Source organism: Muscardinus avellanarius (assembly GCF_963383645.1).
Source record: "Muscardinus avellanarius genome assembly, chromosome: X".
Lineage (NCBI taxonomy): Eukaryota > Metazoa > Chordata > Mammalia > Rodentia > Gliridae > Muscardinus > Muscardinus avellanarius.
The window spans coordinates 4,309,175-4,332,400 of record NC_137792.1 but is presented as its reverse complement, the minus strand read 5'-3'; positions in this window follow the sequence as shown (position 1 = coordinate 4,332,400).

Genomic DNA, 23,226 nt, shown 5'->3' with positions numbered 1-23,226 from the left:
ACATAGTGAGACCCTGTTTCAGAATAAAAGTTTTAAAGGGTGGGGGTTGTAGGTCAGAGGTAGAATACCCTTGAGTTCAGTCCCCATTACTAAAGGAAATCCAATGAAATAAATTTGGGGTCATGCCACACAATTCTAAGAAGGTCTGGGATGTCACCGTGATACTCATTTCTGGGGGACAAATCACAAAGGTGTGGGGTATCTTCGGGGCGCACTTCATCCCTGAAAGAAGTTTAGTTTATGAGGGTCTGAGAGAGGGTAGTTCTGTAAAAGGAACACGAGAAAAATTCTGCCCTGGAAAAATTCAGCCACTGGAAATGTGGTCTTGTCCAGATAGTGAGAAAATAATTGTCTCCAGGTTTGAAGAAGGCTTTATAGCGCTAATATTTTAGGATGAAATACAGCTGGTTTTGTATTCCACTGTCAGCTCAAAATCAAGCTAATTTCGTGCGGTTTAGGAGTTTGCAACTGCATTTTTCGCGGAGTCGTCTTTTTTTTTTTTTTTTTACTGGACTTTTTGTTTCAGAAACATCCTTGAGCCCCGCCCCCACCCCCAAATTAATCTAGCCTCCTAGAAAAACTTCCTGGGCAGCATTGCCGATTCTTCCCAGCAGAGGGCACCATTATACTTCCATCGCTTGTGGACGCACCCACAACATCAGCGAACCCTCCGAGAGGTCGTTTAGATCTTCAACCTGGACACACAATCTCTGTAATCAAAGAAATAATACGAATCATAACTCTAGTAAGAAAAGACAGTTATACTTCCCAGAAACCGACAGCTTCTTTGGTTCTAACGGCCCCTGGCACCGGTGGTTGCTCTGAGGAATTCCACCCGAAGACTGAATCCCAAGCTGGGCTGGGCTGGGTTTGTTACCGCCAGGCCTCCTTTTGTTCTTTTGGATTTTCTGAGCCACTCCTCCGTTCATCTCAGAAATCCCTTTCTTGCTGAAGGACCTGCATTCATACATAACCTTGTATAATCAGCCGAATGTCAGTTTCCTCTTGAAGGCTGATGGAAACCATAGGATATTTCTCAAACAGGGAAGATATTTTTGCTTCTCTCATGGCTGGTTTGGGGAGGGGAGAATAATCGTCTACTTCCTACTTGTCTTCAATTTTTGTTTTCTCCTGCTGGAATGTTCATTTGTGTTCTTGGGGACTATTTAAAGATTTATCATCTCTAGTTAATTAATAATGAAGAAGTGCCTGGCATTGCTAAATACCCAGATTATATAATGCATCCTTAGAGGCACTTTTGAATTCCAAATTCAATAATTGTCTGTGTATTTCTTTTCCATCTTCCTTTCTTCCTCTCTTCCTCTTTCTTTCTTTCTTTCTTTCTTTTTTCTATCTTTCTTATTTTTGTGGTGCTGGGGATTGAACCCAGGGACATTCTACTTCCAAAGTTACACCCAGCTCATTTTAAGTTTTTGCTTCGAAACAGGGTCTTACCACCTTGTTGAGTCTTACTACTTGAGAGTCTCGGTACCGTGCTGAAGCTGTCCTCGAGCCTGTGATCCTCTTGTGTCAGCCTCCTAAGTACTGGGTAGCAAAAGCTGGGCATGTGCCACCATGCCCAGCTTGCTATGTATTTCTTCCCGTGTGTATGTGTGTGCGTGTGTTTGTGTGTGTGTATGTGTGTAATCTCTGGGGATTGAACTCAGGAGCATTCAACCTCTGGGCTACGCCTTCAACCCTATTTTACTTCTTAAATTTTTGAAACGGGGTCTCACTAAGTTACTGAAAGCCTCACTAAACTGCTGAGGCTAGCCTGGAACCTGTGATCTGCCCGTGCCAGCCTCCTAAACACTGGGATCACAGGCAGGAGCCACCATGCCCAGCTTTGCCATATGTATAAAACAGCAGCAAGCTTACCGCTGGATGAGGTGGGAAAGCCGATCCTTTCACGTGGCAAAAGCAACTGGTAGAACAAGAAGCATCAGAGAAATGTTTGTCTCCAGTCTCCCAGCCCCTGATCAGCGGCAGCATCTCTTACGCGATTCTTATGCAGCCATATGCTTGCTCTTAAAATTATACTTGGCATAGGGTAATATCAAAATGTTTTTTCTAGCCATACATTTACTCAGAAGTATAAGGAGATGTCCAAAGAACTACGTGGGTGGCGATTTGGAGATATTGCTATGCATGTCCCAGAATAACAAGGCTGAGCCCTGCAGATGACAGTACACTTCCTTAGTGAGTGTGAGACTATGGATTCAGCTTTAATTATCGGAAAGGTGTATTTTTAGATTTTTTTTTGCGGGTCTGGGGATGGAACCCAGGGGCATTTGACCTCAGAGCTACACCCCCTGCCCTATTTTTTATTCTTTATTTTGAAACAGGGTCTCACTGAGTTGCAGAGAGCCTCACTAAGTAGCTGAGGCTGTCCGTGAACTGCAATCCTCCAGGTCTCAGCCTCCCGAATGCTGGGATTACAAGCGTGTGTCACCACGCCCGGCTGTATTTTTAGATTTAATCATCTTAACCCAAGAAAACAATTCTTGCTTTTTGCTACTGTCATTTGTCAACATTTTTTTTTTGAGAGGCAGAATCACATTTAATTCTATGAAACAAAATAATCATGTTTAACAGAATGAAGAGGTTCTACTTTTGGTAGTCTTTAAGACTTTAAAAATACAAAACAACTTAAAGCCAATCTTCATATGCTTTATAAACAAGGTATGGGGATGGTTAGGTCACTCTTTTTCTTTAATGGTTCTGGAAACTGAACCCATTGGTATGTTACCTTTGTTTGTCCGTTGTTTTTTTGGAATCAGGGTTTCACTGGGTGGCTGACAGTCTTGCTACTTGCTGAAGCTGACCTTGAACCTGAGATCCTTCCGTCTCAGCCTACCAAGTACTGGGATTACAGGGGAGCACCAGTACCACAGCACTGGGTTTGTCCACAAAGTATTTCGCCCCCACAATCCTTGCATTTGGGTTGTGTTTTGTATGAGAGAAAATTGGATTCTGTGTTTTGGCCACAGACTATCTATGGAAATTATGCGCTGATTGATGAATGTTGTTGAAACATTAGCAAGGAATGCTCTATCTTTCCATCTGATAAGGCAGAAACTCACAGAATTACACTTTGTATGAATTTATCTCTAAGTTTAAAATACGCAGGCTTTTTACATCTGTTATTACTCAGCTCTGTGGATATGGTATTGCATTAATTACTCCTTTGTGTATGTGTGTGGTACTGAGTATTGAGCTGTTCTAACTCTGAACTACACCCCCACCCCTATTTTATTTTGCATTTTGAAACAGGGTCTTGCTAAGTTGCAGGGGGCCTTGTGAAGATTCTTAGGCTGGCCAAGAACCTACAGTCAGCCTCCCAAGCACTGGGATTACAGGCATACACCACCACCAGTGTTTTTATTTTGGGTACTGGGGTTTAAAATCAGGGGCATTCTCCCTCTGAAGTACACCCCACCCCTTTTAATTTGGGGTTTTTAAGCAGTGTCTCACAGACTCTCGTTACAATGCTGAGGCTGACCTCGAATCCGCAGTCCTCCTGTCTCAGCGTGCAGGGTACGCGATAATCCCAGGTACAGGGATTATAGGCATGTGCCACCACTTCTGGCTTGGCTTAATTACTTTTTCATTCACACTATGAAAAGCTGTTCCGATTGTAGAAAAATCTATCTATTCACATCACCCATGTAGAGAAAAATCTCATTTAATACAAGAAGACCCCTTAATACCCAACTTCATTTTTTAGAGAAGACCAGCATTCTAATGCATGCCAATTGAATTATTTCTTTTAAAATGACAATAAGTGAAATCCACAAAAGGGAATATTATATCTTGATTGGAATAAAATTAGAACAATAAACACTTTTGTGAATTTGTCCTATGTGAGTGGTACAATTTTTTTAAACAAAGCTCGGCAGTCTACATACTGTCGCTGATTGCTTTGGTAGTTATTTTTCTTCCTTTTGTCTGATGATATTGTTCCCTTATGTGAACATTTTGGCAGGCTTCTTGGATGTAAAATATTTTCAAGCCCGACCAGACGTTGCTTCATTTTCATTCCATTTTCATAATGTTTGGAGCATTATCAAACGAGGCTGTTGGCATATTACGTGTGACTTACTTTTAGCCATGCGATCTGTAAGCACAAGCCACAGTTCAAAAGCAATGCTGCTCAGCCGGGCGTGGTGGTACGCACCTGTGATCTTGGGAGGCTGAGCCAGGAGGATCACAGATGTGAGACCGGCCTCAGCATTTTAGCAAGGAGCAAACAAGACAACCTAAAGGAGGAGAAAGGAGGGGGGAAGAGGAAAATCTCTAAAACACACAATGTACTTAAACATATCGAAGTCAACCACTAAGCCGAGCAAGGGAGGGAGGGACGGGGAGGGAATGGGGTAGGGATTGGGTAGGGGTTAAATCAGTGATTTGTACATGTTTGTACACACAAGTTTTTTACCCCAATATGATGTATGAATATAATGCAGCAATAAAAAAATTAATAAATAAATAAATAATAAAGGGTTAGGGGTGTAGCTCAGAGGTAAAATGTCCCTGGGTTCAATCCCCAATACCCAAACTAAAACTAAAAAAGCAATGCTGCTGATACAATCAAAACACAAACCCTGTTAGGATGTTCTAGATTTCCTTTTAAAATATTAAAGACGCTCTGCTACTTCCTATACAAGATCAACAACTCTCAAAGGTGAATCTGAGCCTGCTGTGGTAGCACACGCCTATAGTCTCCAGTACTAAAAGAAAAGAAAAGAACGACCAGCCCTGAATTTACAAATAACGTTGACTGAGAAACCCTTGCCTAATGCACTTCACATTCACTTTGTGGGATTCCGAGAGTGAATATTTACTTCAAGCATTATCAGGAGTCATAATATGAGTGTGTGTGTGTGTGTGTGTGTGTGTGTGTGTGTGTGTGTTACTGGGGATTGAACCAGTGGCAGCACTGAGCTATACCTCCAGCCCTATTTTATTGTTTATTTTGAAACAGGATCTACCTGTAAGTTGCTGAGGCTGGCCTTGAACCTGCCGTCCTCTGGTCTCAGCCCAAGTACCGGGATTACAGCCACGGGCTGCTGGACCTGGCTTCACTGTTACTTGTCTTGGGGGAAAAAGCTCATTGCTCATCCTGACTTCTCAGAACTCTCTGAAAACAGCTCCTGAACACAGTGTTGCGGGGAAGGACGGGCAGTGAAGGTTTCCTATGCACTCTGCCGCCGCTGCTGCAGACGGGGCTGTGGGCGGCACGGAGGACTCGTAGCACCGGCATTTGCCATTTGCGAGAACAAAGGGAGAAGAGCGTAATGAGTTCAGCAGCCAGCCCAGGAACAGGACATGACTGGTTTCTGTCTCCCAAAGTTACAGTGACATATTTGCAGGGCAAAATGGAGGAGCACGGTCTGAACCAAGAATTGGCGTTATTTCCAGATGTGAATAGCATCTGGAAAAGGGAGACTGGAAGATGGTATGTTGGAATTCTCCACGATACTTACGTGGATCATGTAAGAGAGGAACAAAAGGGGGGTACTTACACTCCTATACACGCTAGCTAATGTGATCAGACTTTGTATCAAATACTCAGATGTGATCCATCAGCGTTTGTGGGAGAGAGGGAGGGAGGAAAAAAGAAAGAAAGGAAAGAAGTTGAGAAATAGATTCTGGTTTCCTCAAAAGTAAGGAGTCACCTGGCCGGAAACTCAAAATAGAATAACAAATCTCATGTGGTTGAGGGAAAGCAAAATCTCCTGAGTTTTAAGGACAATAGTTTTTACCATCTGCTTTAAAATAATGTCATATAGCCGGGTGAGCTGGCGCATGCTTGTAATCCCCGCGCTCGGGAGGCTGAGACAGGAGGATCGCGCAGGTTCGAAGCCAGCCTCAGCTACTTAGTGAGGCTCTCGGCAACTTAGTGAGACCCTGTTTCCAAATAAGTATAAAATAGGTCTGGGAATATAGCCCAGAGGTAGAAAGCCTCTGGGTTCCACCCCCAGTACCACCAAAATAAAATAAAATAATGTCATATAACTAATCAATCCTACTTCTAAAAATGTAATCCACAGAAATAATTGGATGATTCTGCTAACATGAGTAGCAAATGATATTGCTGTCAATAATCTATATTAGAGGCCAAAGATTGCAAATAACCTAAAGAACCAACCAAAGTGAATTGGCTAGAATACTGTATGATCTCTGGATCATAGAATAGTATACACTAGTTAAAACGAAAATGGTAACATAAAATTAGAATAGTATAGAGTGATAGATAGGGGACTACTCAATATATACATGGTAATATTTACATGGAATGTAATATTTCATGGAATATAATTTTCATGTGGTGTTTACATGAATGCTTAAACCATGAATTGCTATCAGTGGTCTATTTGGGTAGACAGGCTAACCCAATGGTTGTCTTGATTTAGTTTCTGGCTTTTGGGGGGTTTTCTAATGGTTCAGCAATGAGCATAAATGACTTTAATTTTAAAAGAATAAAATATATTTTATTTCTTATTTTTTTTTTTGGTGGTACTGGGAATGGAACCCAGGGGCCTTCTACCTCCAGGCTATACTCCCACACCTATTTTATATTTTATTTGGAAACAGGGTCTCTTAAACCAGCCGAGGCTGGCTTCGAACCTGCGCGATCCTCCTGTCTCAGCCTCCCAAGCACTGGGATTACAGGCGTGTGCCACCACGCCCGGCTTTAAAAGAATAAAATATATTTTAAAAATAATCCCATGTGTGTGTACTTCATGCACATACATATCCTGATCACTAACCAATTAAGGTCACACCGCCTTTTCTCAAGAATCATTCTAAAGTACACGTGCTTTTGTTACATTTCTCACTTCCATATACAAAGGTTTTCCTTTCCAGGACAAAATTGTTCTGTAAAAACTAAATATATCTACTAGCCAGGTTCAGTGACACATATCTGTAATCCCAGTACTTAGGAGGCTGAGACAGGTTCAAGGCCAGCCTCAGCAGTTTAACAAAGAGACCCTCAGCCACTTAGTGAGACCCTGCTTATAACCAAAAAAATAAAAAGGGCTGGAGGTGTAACTCAGAAGTAGAATGCCCCTGGGATCAATCTCCAATACCACCGAGTGAATAAGTAAAAATGTTCTTACTGATTTATGTAATTTATTGATCACACCATTTCTGTAACTTATAATTTTAATACTTTAGAAAGAGGAAAAATATTGGCTGCTTCTTAGTGTAATTTCTGGGGAAAAATACAGCCAGTAGATAAAATTAAATTAAAAAAAATTAGCCATGCATTTTTATAAAGGGAGAAATAATGGATTCTTGCATTCGTTTAAATTACAGAGCAGAAAATACTGGCTCCAGTAGCTACCTAAACCCGTGATTGGCACAGGGCTTTGGCTGCCTCCAGACCTACCCATCAATGAACCAACTCCAATCTGAATTTCCTGCCCTAGGAAATCTCTCATTGCCAGCAACACATTCTCACACCTGTAATAACAACTGACTGTGAACGTTGGCCTGCCAGGTAGCTTCTTTCCCCAGGGGACCCCAGATACATAATCTTCCCCAATGGTTAGACCCATAAATTTGGGGGAGTTAAATTGAGCTGTCTAATTTAGAAGTGAAAAATCACTTTAAAAAAAAAAAAAAGAAGAACCCGCTGTCTTCCTCTCGCCCCACACCCCACCCACACTCCCTCCTCCAACCCCCTCCAGACTTTCTGACTTTCTCACTTCCTCTCCTGAAGTTTGTCTTCAGAATCAAGATTGTTGTTGCAATTAAAGCTGGGTGAGTTAGAACAAAATAAGAAAGTTTTCGCTGGCGCTTATGACTCGTCACAAGAGGATTACAGCTTCCAAAATGTCATGCCATCCAAAAATGTCCAGGGCTCAGAAGAAAGGAGCCAGCGATAGTTAATAAGTAGCATGTGGATTCTGCACCGTGTAAGTGAATCCACTTGTATAAATTTGGACTTGCGTTTCCATTTCAGTGGGCGACGCTATGATGGTGGTCAGAATCTGCTAACTGCCTCTGGCTGCCTTCACTCAAAGAATTTTCATCCACTTGTAGGGACTTGTCGAGTCACCAACTTTTTTTCTTAGACAAATGAGCCCAAAAGGGCAAAACTTACCTGCCTGAAACCTGCTCTTCTTTCTCTTTCCCCGCTATTAAAACACCTGGAACTCTATAATAGTAACCACACACATCATTATGCATCTGATGCTTCTAATCATGGAAAAGGAAAGACTTTCGCCTCGCCCTTTCTTCCTTCCTTCTTTCCTTCAATCCTTCCTTCCAAGTTGGACCCAGAGGTATTCTATCTCTGAACTACGCCCTCAGCCCCATTGACTTTTTATTTGGAAACAGGGTCTTGCTTAGTTGCTGAGGGTCTCAGTAGGTTGCTAAGGCTGGCTACGAACCTGCAGTCCTCCTGTCTCAGCCTCCCAAGGATTAGAATTACAAGCACGTGCCACTATGCCCACCTTCTTTTTCCTTTATGGTTATTTTCTTTTTTCTTTTTGGTTATTGCTGTTGTTACCTATTGGTACAACCAAACGCTTAATTGTTGGGCAAGGTAAGCTTTCAGGTTAAAAATATATTGAGTCCTGCCGGGCATGGTGGCGCACACTTGTAATCCCCGCGCTTGGGAGGCTGAGACAAGAGGATCGTACAGGTTCAAAGCCAGGCTCAGCTACTTAGTGAGGCGCTCAGCAACTTAGTGAGACCCTGTTTCCAAATAAAATAGAAAATAGGTCTGGTAGTGTAGCCCGGATGTAGAAAACCCCTGGGTTCCATCCCTAGTACCACCAAAAAAAAAAAAAAAAATAATAATAATAATAATAATAATAATAATACCTTGAGTCCTGAGTGTAGGATGTCAAAATGTTTAAGGTTTTCTATTACTTGAAAATGATTCCCTTCGAATTATTTTACTTCATTAAAATGTTTTCCCAGCCAGGTATGGTGGCACACACCTGCCATCCCAGTACCTGGGAGGCTGAGCCAGGAGAATCCATGTTCGAGACCAGCCTCAACAAGTTAGCAAGACACTTAGTAACTTAGTGAGACCCTGTTTCAAAATTAAAAAAAAAAACTAAATAGGGCAGGGGTATAGCTCAGAGGTAGAATACCCCTAGGTTCAGCACTCAGTAGCACAAAAATAAATAAATAAATAAATGTGTTTTCTCATATTTATTTTAGGATTTTTCAGCAGAATATACTTTTAATAAAGGATATGTTTCTAAAAAGCTAGAACTTCAAGAACTGCCATTTTTCTGGTCTAAAATTGGTCAAATACTGACAATTTCATATAATTCAATCTGAATATTTATGAAAATAATTTTTATAAGCCAAAGTATTTTTCATTGGCTTCAGGATGAGTATACTAGTTGATTGTATTTTTTTTTTTTTTGGTGGTACTGGGGTTCCTGGAAGCCCTTCTACCTCCGGGCTACACTCCCAGACCTATTTTTTATACTTTTTTATTTGGAAACAGGGTCTCATAAGCCAGCACGCGCGGCTGGCTTCGAACCTGCGCGATCCTCCTGTCTCTGCCTCCCAAGCACGGGGATTACAAGCATGCGCCACCACGCCCGGCTAGTTGATTGTATTTTATAGTGAGTGTCAGGATAAACAGTGGATTCTGCTTGTAAATTTAATAATGAACTAGCCGGGCGTTGTGGCGCATGTTTGTAATTCCAGCATTTGGGAGGCTGAGACCGGAGGATCACGGTTCACGAATAGTCTCAGCTACTTAGTGAGGCCCTTTGCAACTCAGTGAGACCCTGTTTCAAAATAAAGAATAAAAAATTGGGCAGGGGGTGTAGCTCAGAGGTCAAATGCCCCTGGGTTCCACCCCCAGACCCGCAAAAAAAATTAATAATGAACTAACACGGTGTGGCTGTGCATATCCATAACCCCAGTACTTAGGAAGTTGTGACAGGAGGATCACAGGTTCAAGTCCAGGGTGCAGTAACCTAGCAAGAGCCTGTTTCAAAATTAAAAGTAAGCCAGGGATGGTGGTGCACACTTGTAATACCAGTACTTTGGAGGCTGAGATAAGAGGATTGCAGGTTTGAGGTCAGTCTCAGTGACTTAATGAGACTATCAGCAACCTAATAAGACCCTATTTCAAAACAAAAATTAAAAAGAGCTGGGGGGCTGGGCGTGGTGGCGCACGTTTGTAATCCCTGCGCTTGGGAGGCTGAGACAGGAGGATCACACGGGTTCGAAGCCAGCCTCAGCTACTTAGTGAGGCTCCCAGCAACTTAGTGAGACCCTGTTTCCAAATAAAATATAAAATAGGTCTGGGGGTATAGAACAGAGGTAGAAAAACCCCTGGGTTCTACCCCCAGTACCACACACACACACACACACACACACACACACACACACACAGAGCTGGGGATGTATCTCAAAGATAAAATACCTCTGGGTTCAATCCCCAATACCACAAAAAATGTAATAATGATTGTTGAATTTATCCTTCTGCTTCCATGGTCTACTTGCTTAAAATGAGGCATACACATTGTCGGTGAAAGCTAGGTAAATAGAAAGGAGAGCCAGTATTGGGGTGCTCAAAGAAAGGCGTGCAGGTTGCATTCCCCAAATGCCCTCAGGAATGAGTCGGGCGTGGTGGCGCACGTTTGTAATCCCAGCACTTGGGAGGCTGAGGCAGGAGGAGCGCACAGGTTCGAAGCCAGCCTCAGCTACTTAGTGAGGCTCTCGGCAACTTAGTGACACCCTGTTTCCAAATAAAATATAAAAAAATAGGTCTGACAGGTAGAAAAGTCCCTAGGTTCTACCCCCAGTACCACCAAAAAAAAAATCCCCTCAAGATTGCTTTGGAAGGAAAGGCAGGCTTGGGCTGGGGTGTATAGCTCAGTGGTAGAGCATGTGCCTAGCATGGCAAGGCCCTGGGTTCCATCCCAGCACTGCAAATAAATAAATAAATAAATAAATAAATAAATAAATAAATAAATAAATAAATAATTGGATCAGTGTCTTTAGCTGCTCTCAGGACTTTCCGCTCTCTAACAGGAGTCAGAATTCCAGTTCAATGGCTTAAGGAGCAATTGACCAATAAGTGACTTAGCTCGGAGACCCCCGACTCCTCTCATTTGCCTCGTTCTCTGTGGTCTGCTGAGCATCCTCCAAGCCCTGCACTTCCACAGAGCTTGCAAGACATTGATTTATAACCCGAGCTATGCAGAAGGCGCCCCCACCTCGCAAGCGCAAGACTCATTTTGTTGCCATTCAGTTCCTTCATTTTTACCTAACTGGTTAAAAAAGAGACACATGAATTATTTATCTGTGTCTGAACCACCAGCTCACATCTCACTCCTCCAACACAAAATTAGTTTCATAAAAGAGACATTTTAAAATAACTAATAAATGTTAATTTGTTGGCGTCCAGTGCCCAGACACTCATTTCTGTGATCTGAATAAATATCAAGAAAAAAACAGAACCTAATATATGCATCTGTATCAAGGAAATGACCAGATAATTTCCACTCACCATTTTCCCTTTGGCTGATTTATGATTATATCTCTTTATTCAATAGTATGATCCTGACACTGAAAGATCATTCATTCACATAGGCTCAAGCAACACGGTGCATTTATTTAAACCACCCTTGACTAGAGGTATATAAATAATCTCCCTCAGACCGTATTGATTTCCCAAAGGGAATATTAAATGCTAAATAACTTCACAGATTGGAAGCAGTCCTGTCTCTGCCTTCATTTTTGATCTGATCAAAAATGATGACATTGCAGCTAGCTGATTTTTTTTAATAATTCACACATTTAGAGCAAAAGAAAATATTATACTCCGGCTGCGGGACATAACCTTTGCACTGCCACTGATTAAGAATGTGTCTATAATGGGGCTGTAAATTAGCATAGGATATTATTCTCCAGATATCTGAGACATAAATAGCAGAAAGTCTTTAGGAAGAGTGTAGCATATACATTTTTCATCAGGACTCACACAATCTTTCTGAGGTATCTAATATCCTGATTTCTTGCTTTGTTTTATTTTTGTGGAACTAAGGATTGAACCCAGGGAGGGGCATTCTACCTCCAAGCTACACCCTCAGCCCTTTTTATTTCATTTTATTTATTTATTTATTTATTTATTTATTTATTTATTTATTTTGCGGGTCTGGAGATGGAACCCAAGGGCATTCAACCTCCGAGCTACACCCCCTGCCCTGTTTTATATTCTTTATTTTAAAATAGGGTCTCAGTAAGTTGCACAGAGCCTCACTAAGTAGCTGAGGCTGCCTGGAAACCGGGATCTTCTGATCTCAGCCTCCCAAATGCTGGGATGACAAGCGTGCGCCACCACGCCTGGCTTATTTTTTTGTTCTGAAACAGTGTCTCGCTAGGTTGCTGAGGGTCTTGCTACATTGCTGAGGCTGCCCTCCAACCTGCAATTCTCCTGTCTCAGTGCTGGGATTATGGGCACGCACCACCGTGCCCAGCTTTCACAAATTAGACAAAGTGTGGCTTTTGTGCAATGAACGTGATTTTGACTTTAAAAAAGTATGGCACCTGTACTCCAATCTCCAGTTTCCTTTGGTTTTTTTGGGGGGATTCATGTGATCACAAGTTGTTAATCAATGATATATCAGGATTCTAGTCACAATCTCTAAATATCTCATTACAAAACTGGGCATGGTGGTGCACACCTGTTATCCCAGCACTTGGGAGACTAAGACAGGAGGATAGCAGGTTGAAGGCCAACCTCAGCAACTTAGTGAGACCCTGTCTCCAAATAAAAATGACTGAGGGTATAACTCAGAGGCAGAGCACTGCTGGGCTCAAGCCCCATTACCAAAATCTGTAATGACTATCGCCATACTCCCTCTTCCTTTTTTCCTGGGTAAAGAGAAAACTCCAAGTACCCAAAGGAGGGCAAAATCCTAAGACTGTCAAAGCCTGAGTCCCCTAAATCTCTATGTAGAGAGAAGCCCTCCCAAAAGACCAGAAAACCAGGATCATCCATATGCAATAATTATTATGAGCAAGAACTAAATGTTCATTACACAAATTTTGGATTACAACAGTTAGCTAATACTGCACTAATAACGCCATCGGCAATCTGAAAATATTATAAGCCTGGAATCATTAACCTTAGCAGCCCTTGATTCTAGCCTCACCAAAGTCTATGGTTTCCTTGCCTACAGAATTGTAGTGCTAGACTTAGCCCCCATTGTTTTTTTGTTTTTGTTTTTGTTTTGTTTATTGCGGGTCTGGGGATGTAACCCAGGGGCATTTGACCTCCGAGCTCCACCCCCTGCCCTATTTTTTATTCTTTATTTTTATTTTTATTTATTTTTTTTTTTTTGGTGGTACTGGGGGTGGAACCCAGAGGCTTTCTACCTCCAGGCTATACTCCCAGACCCATTTTATATTTTATTTGGAAACAGGTTCTCACTAAGTTGCTGAGAGCCTCACTAAGTAGCTGAGGCTGTCCTTGAACCGCGATCCTCTGGGCTCAGACTCCCAAATGCTGGGATTACAAGTGTGCACCATCATGCCAGGCTCAGCCCCCATTGTTTTATGGATCACTATGTCTTGATAATCTTGTATTTAAAAAAATACAGTACAAGCTGGGCATGGTGGCACACGCTTGTAATCCCAGCATTTAGGAGGCTGAGACAGGAGAATTGCAGCTCTTAGACAGCCTCAGCTACTACTTAGGGAGGCCCTTTGTAACTCAGTAAGACTCTGTTTCAAAATAAAGAATAAAAAATAGGACTGGGCCGGGCGTGTTGGCGCACGCTTGTGATCCCCGCGCTTGGGAGGATGAGACAGGAGGATCGCACAGGTTCGAAGCCAGCCTCAGCTACTTAGTGAGGCTCTCAGCAAATAGAAAATAGGTCTGGGAGTGTGACCCGGAGGTAGAAAGCCCCTGGGTTCCACCCCCAGTACCACCAAAAAAAAAAAAAATAGGACTGGGGTTGTAGTTTGGAGGTAGAACGCCCCTGGGTTAGATCTCTAGCACTGCAAAAAAAAAAACAAAAAAAAAAAAAACAGTACATATGGTACATCCTATTTCAGAGAAGTTGACTGTAAAATGTATTTTCTAGAGAAAAAAAATGGTACTAGGGAACTCACTAGTTTGCTGAGGCTGGTCTTGAATCTGCCATCCCCCTGTCTCAGCTTCCCAAGTACTGGAATTACAAGATGCACCTCCACCACACTCAGTTCCATAGAAAAGATTCACTTGATTCCTTTTTCTAAACAAGAAATCATTCCACCAAGAAATCTTGCAAAATATTTTTATGAGGTGGTAGTTATGTGCTTGACTCTACATTATGGTATAGTGACTATTATTATTTTTTTAGAAAGAAACTGTGTGTCTTAGCAGATCCTAGGCTGAAAAGGAACACAAAATTATAGTTATTTAATATTTATTTATTTATTTATTTATTTATTTATTTATTTATTTGGTGGTACTAGGGATTGAACTCGGTGGCATTCTACCTCTGAGGTCCATGCCCAGACCTATTTTATTTTGTTTTATTTACTTATTGATTGATTGATTGATTGAGATGCTGGGAACCAAACCCAACCCAGGAACATTCTTCCTCTGAGCTATACCTACAGCCCTTTTTTTTACGTTGAGAGAGAGTTGTGCTAGGTTGCTGAGAGTGTCACTAAGTTGCTGAAGCTAGCCTGGAATCTGTAATCTTCCTGTTTCTGCCTTGCACGTACTAAGACTGTGGACATGCACCACTGAACCCAGCTAACAGCATTAAATGAGACGTGGCGCACGCTTGTCATCCCAGCATTCGGGAGGCTGAGACCTGGAGGATGGCGGTTCGCGGACAGCCTCAGCTACTTAGCGAGGCCCTCTGCAACTCAGCGAGACCCGGTTTCAAAATAAAGAATAAAAAGTAGGGCAGGGGGTGTAGCTCGGAGGTCGCATGCCCCCTAGGTTCCATCCCCAGACCCGCAAAAAAAAAAAAAAAAAAAATGAGACGAAGCATGTAGGATGCTTAGTTCAGTGGCTGAGATGCCCTCAATAAATAGTAAGTTTTATTATTAAGAGGAAAGGAACTAATGTTTCCTGGGCTCTATCTTCTACCAGGCACAGAATTAAAGATGCACATAAAATCATCTCACCTTCTGAATAATACCTATGCAGTTGGAGTTTTGCAACCAAAGAAGGAACCAGGTTTTAGAGATGTCAAGCAACCCACCCAAGATCACATAGCTATTGATAGGTACAAATAGCATAGAAATCAAAAGACACCAAAGCCTGTTTCTCTCCATCATATCCTATTGAGGTTCCCCCCACCCCAATGCCAGTGATTGAGCCCAGGGGCACTCTACCACTGAGTTACACCCCCCCAGCAGCCCTTTTTAACTTTTTCTTTGGAAACAGCAATTTGTTAAGCTGCTGAGGATGGCCTTGAACCTGCGATCCTCCTACCTTAGCCTCCCAAGTAGCTGGGATTACAGGTGGGGTCCACCCTGCCCAGCTTAATGTGTCAGCTTCTTCATGAAACTCCCCAAAGGTAGTGATATCTTCCATGAAATGGAAGGTGTAAAAGTCATCCCTTTTGGCTTTCTAAAGTTATCTTTATCTGGTAGTATCAGTGCAGATTGAGCATGCTGGCAGTACCCCACTTCCCTGAGGCTTTCATCCGGCCAACACATTCAGCAAATGACTGGATCTCTGGTACTATTGCCCAGGCAAGGGGGGATTCCAGTCGGTTTTTGTGGTCTGATCAGCCTCAGGATCCTTAGTCTGACCAGTCTGACCAATGTTTCCATTATCTGATCCATAGATAAGCTGGAGAGTTGCCTAAATTATAGGTTTCTCAAGATATCCTATCTGCCTTGCTAACAATGCACAGGGCAGTTATAGTTTCTTTTCATTAACTCTCGGATCTAGAGAATTCCCAGAAATTGGGAGACAGGCCTGGGAAGGAGAACTGGTGTGGAGAGTCAGGGCTGAGGCACGTTAGCATCAAATTTTGATATTAAAGTTCTACTTTCCTTCTCCTTCCTACTTATTTCTTCTAACCTACATCCCTGTGTTGAATCATTCTTTGAAAATCAAAATCGCAAATAAAAGATTTACTCAAAAGGAGTAATGGCTGTATTTGTCTGTCACATTAGGATTTTCCTGTTCTGTCTATTGAATGTTAAGTTTCCTATAATTATGCACTGTGTTCTGTTCCTTTTGTGGCAAGGCCTGACCCAGAGCTCCTAGCCAGAATAATAGAGCTCTCTGGGCAGACCTATAGCCGCACTACAATAGGCATGCTGGGAGAAGCCAAGTCTACTCACCTAGACACCGTTTTCATAAGTCATTTCAGTTCTTTTTCTTCTTTTTTTTTTTTTTTGCCACCACGGCAAGACACAATTTCAGTTTTTCAGATGCAAAAAATGTAACCTCAGAGTACCATAAAACTTACACTGACTTCATAGGAAAAAAGAGTCTTAAGAGTCTCAAATGTCCTATTAAACCTTATCCGACATCCATCTAATTGTTAATAAGATTTGGCAAATTCACTGTAACACTGTTTGGGTGAATGAAAATAATCAAATCACAAGGTCCAAAAGGCTAGGAGATGCTGACTTTCTGCTTTCTCTCTCACTGAGTCTCGCAATTCTCAGGTCATCTCACCTTTCAATAATAGCTACTGTACCTCTCAGTACAGTGGCATTTGAATTCTCTTGTAACTTTTTCTGATATTTTAAATGTTATAGCAGCTTGATGGGGCTTTGTTGTGTTTCCAAAAGCAAATAACAGCGTTAGAAGAGTCTGAGGACTAACAAAGGTTGGGGAGACCCGACGGCTGGGAGGCCGTTTTGAGCAGGGCCATGGTGACGCCTGGCTCACCTGCACCACAGCGCAGCAATGCAGCAATCCCGACGCTGCTTCAACTGTGGTCTTCTTTAGAGAAATCTTAGAGGAAGAGTCTAACCTGCTAATGATAAAATAAGTTTAAAGCTGAATGTACCTTTAAAATATCCCAATGAAGTAGAAGAACTAAGGTGTAAATAGGAAAGATTTTACAACCACTTCAAAAAGTGAGGCGACTGATAGTGGGGTAACTGTACCCACTGGACAAAACACTGCATAGAGAAAAGGGTTGGACCAAGTAGTTCATTATTATGCAGTGTGTGTGTGTGTGTGTGTGTGTGTGTGTGTGTGTGTGTGAGAGAGAGAGAGAGAGAGAGACAGACAGACAGACAGACAGACAGACAGACAGACACTGGGGATTGAACCCAGAGGCATTCTACCTCTGAGCTATACCCCTAGCCCTATTTTTTTTTAAATTTTGAGACAGGGTCTCACTAAGTTACCAAGGACCTCACTATGTTGCTGAGGCTGGCCTCCAACTTGCGATCCTCCTGTCTCAGCCTGTCAAGTACTGGGATTAGAGGTGTGCACTGCCCCACCCAGTTTAATTAAAATCTCTTTATGTCTATGTGATATTATTTTTTTTTGGTGGTCCTGGGGGTGGAACCCAGAGGCTTTCTACCTCCGGGCTATACTCCCAGGCCTTTTTTATATTTTATTTGGAAACAGGGTCTCACTAAGTTGCTGAGAGCCTCACTAAGTAGCTGAGGCTGGCTTCGAACCCGTGCGATCCTCCTGTCTCAGCCTCCCAAGCGCAGGGATTACAAGTGTGCGCCACCACACCCAGATATTATTGTTGTTGTTGTTGTTATTGGTGGTACTAGGGATTAAACCCAGGGGCATTCTAGCTTTAAGCTATACCCCTAGCCCTGTTTTTTTTGTTTTGTTTTGTTTTGTTTTGAAACAGGGTGTTACTAAGATGCTGAGGCTGGCCTGGAACCTGTGATCCTTCAGTCTTAGCCTCCCAAGTGTTGGGATTAGAAGTGTGCACCACCACTCCAGGCTGTCTATGAGATTTAAATTACTAGAAAAAACTTTCTGTCTGATCTTTGCTTTCTATAATAAAACTCTTCATCAGATTCAGTTTGAAGATGTAACTTCCTAAACAGACTCTCCATAATTTTTAAAGACATACTATAATAAACATTCTTCTCGGGAAAAAAAAAAAAAAAACAGTTTCAGTCTAGGACTCCTGACAGCTTCATTTTGGGCCAGACAGCTACGAGGAAAATCGAGCTGCCCAAAGAGACTTGGCAAAATAGTTTACTGGCTGGAAAAAAAAAAGGGAAATTTCTAAACCACAGTCATCTTCAATGCTAATGTGAACAACCAAATGTTATTTCCAGTGGATTTTTTTTATTTCCTCATTCTTGGCAAGCTGGCACAGCTCTGTGCAATTGAGAATCAGAAACATTTTCCTTAAGATGGAAATGCCCTTTGTGTTAAATCCAGAGTGATGAGCTGGGCGTGGTGGCACAGGCTTGTAATCCTGGCATTCGGGAGGCTAAGACAGGAGGATCCAAGTTTATGGCCAGCCTCATCTACTTAGTGAGGCCCTCGGCAACTTAATGAGACCTGGTTTCAAAATAAAGATTAAAAAATAGGGCTAGGGGTGTAGCTTGGAGGTAGAATAGAATGCCCCTGGGTTCAGTCCTCAGTATGGCAGGAAAGAATAATGTAGAGTGATGTAATTATCTTATGTATACACTGCACACACACACACACACACACACTCCATGCAGAAACCCAAGTCTGATCATTTTGAAGGTGAACGCTTAGCTTTACATCTTTAATAAAATAAAATCATAGCGACTATGTACTTCCGGCAGAATATTTCATGTGGTCAACTTTATTTGCTTATCCAATTGAAAAATGACTTGATTGCAACCATGTTGGAAGTCTTTGCCCAGGCATGAGCTTTTCTCGCATTAGGTTTTGCTTTATGAGAAAAGGTAACTTCGGCTTGTGATTGTACTTGGTTCCAATGACACAGTCTAGCTTAGGAGACATACTTGACAGATCTCAGTAAAATGAAAAACCAATGTAGATGAACTGCTATACTAAACAATGTCCATTTGACTGCAGTAGGAAGGATACTATATCACCTTGTTATTGGGCACACAAATACATAAGTCATTGATAAGTTCCAGATGTTTCCCTTCTTTAACTGCAGGCACATCTCAACTGCTCCTTGCTCCTTTTTAAATTAAATAGGACAGCCAGGTGTGGCGACACATGCTTGTAATCCCCGCGCTTGGGAGGCTGAGACAGGAGGATCGCGCAGGTTCGTAGCCAGCCTCAGCTACTTAGTGAGGCTCTCAGCAACTTAGTGAGACCCTGTTTCCAAATAAAGTATAAAATAGGTCTGGGAGTATAGCCCGGAGGTAGAAAGCCTCTGGGTTCCACCCCCAGTACCACCAGAAAATAAAAATAAAATAAAATAAAATAAATGGGACAACGCGAGCAGGGTGTGGTGGCGCATGCCTGTCACCCCTGTAATTGGGAGGCTGAGACAGGAGGCTGAGACTAAGGACAGCCTCGGCAACTTAGTGAGACTCTGCTTCCAAATAATGAGTAAAAGAGAACTGAAAGTGTGTCTGGCCTTGGACATAGAAAGCCCCTGGGTTCAATCCTCAGTACCAAATAACCCAAAACTGACCAAATTTTATATTCTGAGTTCCCCACTTTCCTAAGTTTCCCCGTTGCCACATTATCAGTCATGGAATAGCACCATTGTGTGTTTAGGGAGAGACAGATGGGGAGCTCAGGGGAAGCTGGGAACTGATGGAGGCCAGCTCCTTGTTTTGTAGCCCGAAGCAGGCTAAAGAGTTTCCAACAGCTTTGGCCACTTCCTGTAGAATATATGTTAAAATCCTACACGGAGCCAGGTGTGGAGACACATGTCTGTCATTGCAGTACTTGGGAGGCTGAAACAGGAGGATCACAGGTTCTAGGCCAGCCTCAGCAACCTTTAACAACTTAGAGAGACCCTGAATTAAAAGAAAATGTTTTGTAAGGACCAAGGGTGTGGCTTGCAGGTCCAATGTCCCTGGGTTCAATCCCCAGTGCTGAAAGAAAAAAAAAATCTTACATGGCGCCTAAGATGCCTTCTGAATGGCTTCACCATTCTGCACATCCCCGTGGATCCCATTTACCGGCCTTGAGTGCAACAGGAAAGTGAAATCCTAAATCGGTTCTGGCTGAGCTGTAAGAGCCTGAGGAGGGAGTCACACTTCCTCACTAACGGGATTCACACTTTGTTAGGAAATAGCCCTGTTGCCCTGACCTTCGCTTGCATCAACAGCGGCAGCTTTAGAGTAAGGATTTGCTTCTCCTCTTGCCTATGAGGTTATATTCATTTCTCTTTCCAGCTTGATGGTCTGCCTGTTCTGCATTTCATGTAAAAAAAGAAAGAAGAAAAGAATTTCCCAGCACCACATTCTCAATGGTTTGTGTCCAGGCTTGCAAACCACTTTTAGTTACCTAAAGAAATGATGTTAGCAGGCGTGGTGGTACATGCTGTGATCTCAGTTCCTTGGGACACTGAAACAGGAGGATTAGGAGGATTGCAGGTTCAAGACTTACCTTAGCAACTTAATGAGGCTTCATCTCAAAAAATAAAAAGGCCAAGTGATATAACTCAGTGGCAGAGTGCCCCCGGGTTCAATTAGAATAGCAATAAATTAAAACATTATTTTTTGCCTTCATAATTTTGTTTTTTAATTTTTTTTTGTGGTACTGAGGATGATTGAACCCAGGGACATTCTACCTCTGAGCTACACCCCCAGCCGTCTTTTTTTTATTCTTTATTTTGAAAGAGGGTCTCACCAAGTTGTGGAGGGCCTCACTAAGTAGCTGCGGCTGGCCACAAATGTGCGATTCTCCTGTCTCAGCCTCCCATGTACTGGTATTACAAGCATGCACCACCATGCCCGGCATGTCTTCATAATTTTGAAGAAATTTATTTGTATATGGCATTTTCAAACCTCTAAAATCAGCTAGGTGGGGTGGAACACACTTGTAATTCTAGGACTTAGGAAGCTGAGATTGGGGGATCACAGGTTTGAGGCCAGTCTTAAAAACTTAGTGAGACTCTATATCAAAATAATAATCATAAAAATAAGTCGGGCATGGTGGCTTATGCTTGTAATCCCAGTATTTAGAAAGCTGAGACAGGAGAACCGTGATTGGTGGACAGCCTCAGCTACTTAGTGAGGCTGTCTGCAACTTAGACTTTGTTTCAAAATCTAAGAACTGGGGATGTAGCTCAGAGGTAGAATGTGCCTGGGTTCCATTGCCAGTACTACCAAAAATAAATAAATAAATAAAAAATAAATAAATAAAAGGGGCTAGGGGTGTAGCTCAGTGGTAGAGTGCATGTGGGTTTAATGAGTACTGTAAAAAACAAGAAAGAAAATTATTATTTTGTATAAAAAGAAAATTACTTTTTGTCTTCATAATTTCAAAGAAACTTGTTTATAGATGAAATTTAAAAAACAGCTGGGTGTGGTGGCGCATGTTTGTAATCCCAGCATTTGGGAGGCTGAGACTGGAGGATCACCGTTCATGGACAGGCTCTTTGCAACTCAGTGAGACCCTGTTTCAAAATAAAGAATAATTTTAAAAAATTGGGCAAGGGGTATAGCTCAGAGGTCAAATGCCTCTGTTACATCCCCAGACCCACACACACACAGAAATTTAAAAACAAAATACAAAAATCAGCAAGATGCATGGTATGCCTGCAATCTCACCATTCGGGAGGCTGAAACAGGAGGATCACAGGTTTCAGGCTAGTCTCATCAGCTTAGGTAGACCCTCAGCAACTTATCAAGATCCTATTTTTTTAAAAAAAGGGGGTTGGGGGTGGGGGGAGACTAAGATTATAGCTTGGAGGTAAAATGCCCTGGGTTCAGTTCCCAGTAGCAAAATTAAATGAATGAATTGTCAATGAACATCTGGGTGTGGTGGCTCACACTTGTAATCCCTGTTACTGAGAAGACTGAGGAAGGAAGAACAGAGGGGCCAGCCAGGACAGTTTAGCAAGACCTTGCCTCAAAATTAAAAAATACAAGGGCTGAGGCTGTACCTCCGTGTTAGAGTGCCCCTGGTTCAATCTCCAGTTCCATGGTCTCAGTCAATAGTCTTACTGCTGTAATCCACAATGAGTAAGCACACAACTTAGAGAAAGGAAGATTTATTTGCTCGCAATTTTTAGAGATTTGGGGGTTTAGTCCATGTGAGGCCGGAGTCTGTGAATCTCAGGGCATGATATATGCACTCTGAACATAAACACGTGAGCTTTCCAGGGAACATTCTATATCTAACCATAACATTCCAACCCTGGCCCCTGAGGAGCCCAATTCAGAATGCAAAACACATTTAGTCCATCTCCTACAGTTCCCAAAGTCTTAACCGTTCCAGCATCTCTCAAAAAGTCCCAACGTCCAAGGTCTCCTCTAAGACTCAAGGTGGAGTCTTGGCTGTGAGCCCCTTGCAAAAGCAAAAGCAAAGCAAGGCATGTGCATCCAGTGTAAAACAGCACAGAGTAACTCCATCTGCCTTTTCAACCTACCTTATAAAATCTACAATCCAGTGCTGGTAAATTTCTTACAGCTCCTTTGCCTCAAGTGTTCTTCTTTCCCATTTCTCTATCATTGTTCTAGTGTCTCTAGAACATTCTCTCCACCGTTCTGTCCACCCTGTTTGGCTAATTTCCACCCCCACCTTAGACAAAGTGATTCTTCTAGAAGACAAAATTGTTAGTAAACTTATGTGGGCACGGTGACCCACACCTGTCATCTCAGTACTGGGGAGGCCGAAACAGGAAGATCACAGATTTTTGGCCAGTCTCAAGAATTTAGCAAGGCCTTCAGCAACTTAGTAAGAACTTGATTCAAAATAAAAAGAGGCCGGGCGTGGTGGCGCACGCTTGTAAACCTCGAGCTTGGGAGGCTGAGACAGGAGGATCGCACGGGTTCGAAGCCAGCCTCGGCTATTTAGTGAGGCTCTCAGCCACTTAGTGAGACCCTGTTTCCAAATAAAGTATAAAATAGGTCTGGGAGTGTAGCCCGGAGGTAGAAGGCCCCTGGGTTCCACCCCCAGTACCACACACACACAAAAAAAGGTGATAGCTTAACATGTTCTTAAAATTATTAATGATGAGGAAAGTATTAATGCAACTATGCAACACAGTATAGTATGTGAATAGCACACTTCTTTCCTGATATCTGGGTCTCTGTGGGACTGTATCTCATTAACTCAGTGATTACAACGTGCATTTATTATGACTTCCTTCACCCAAGTACGGCCAGTTTGGGAATCAATTCTGTTTACCTTGATGAGCCACCGTCTTC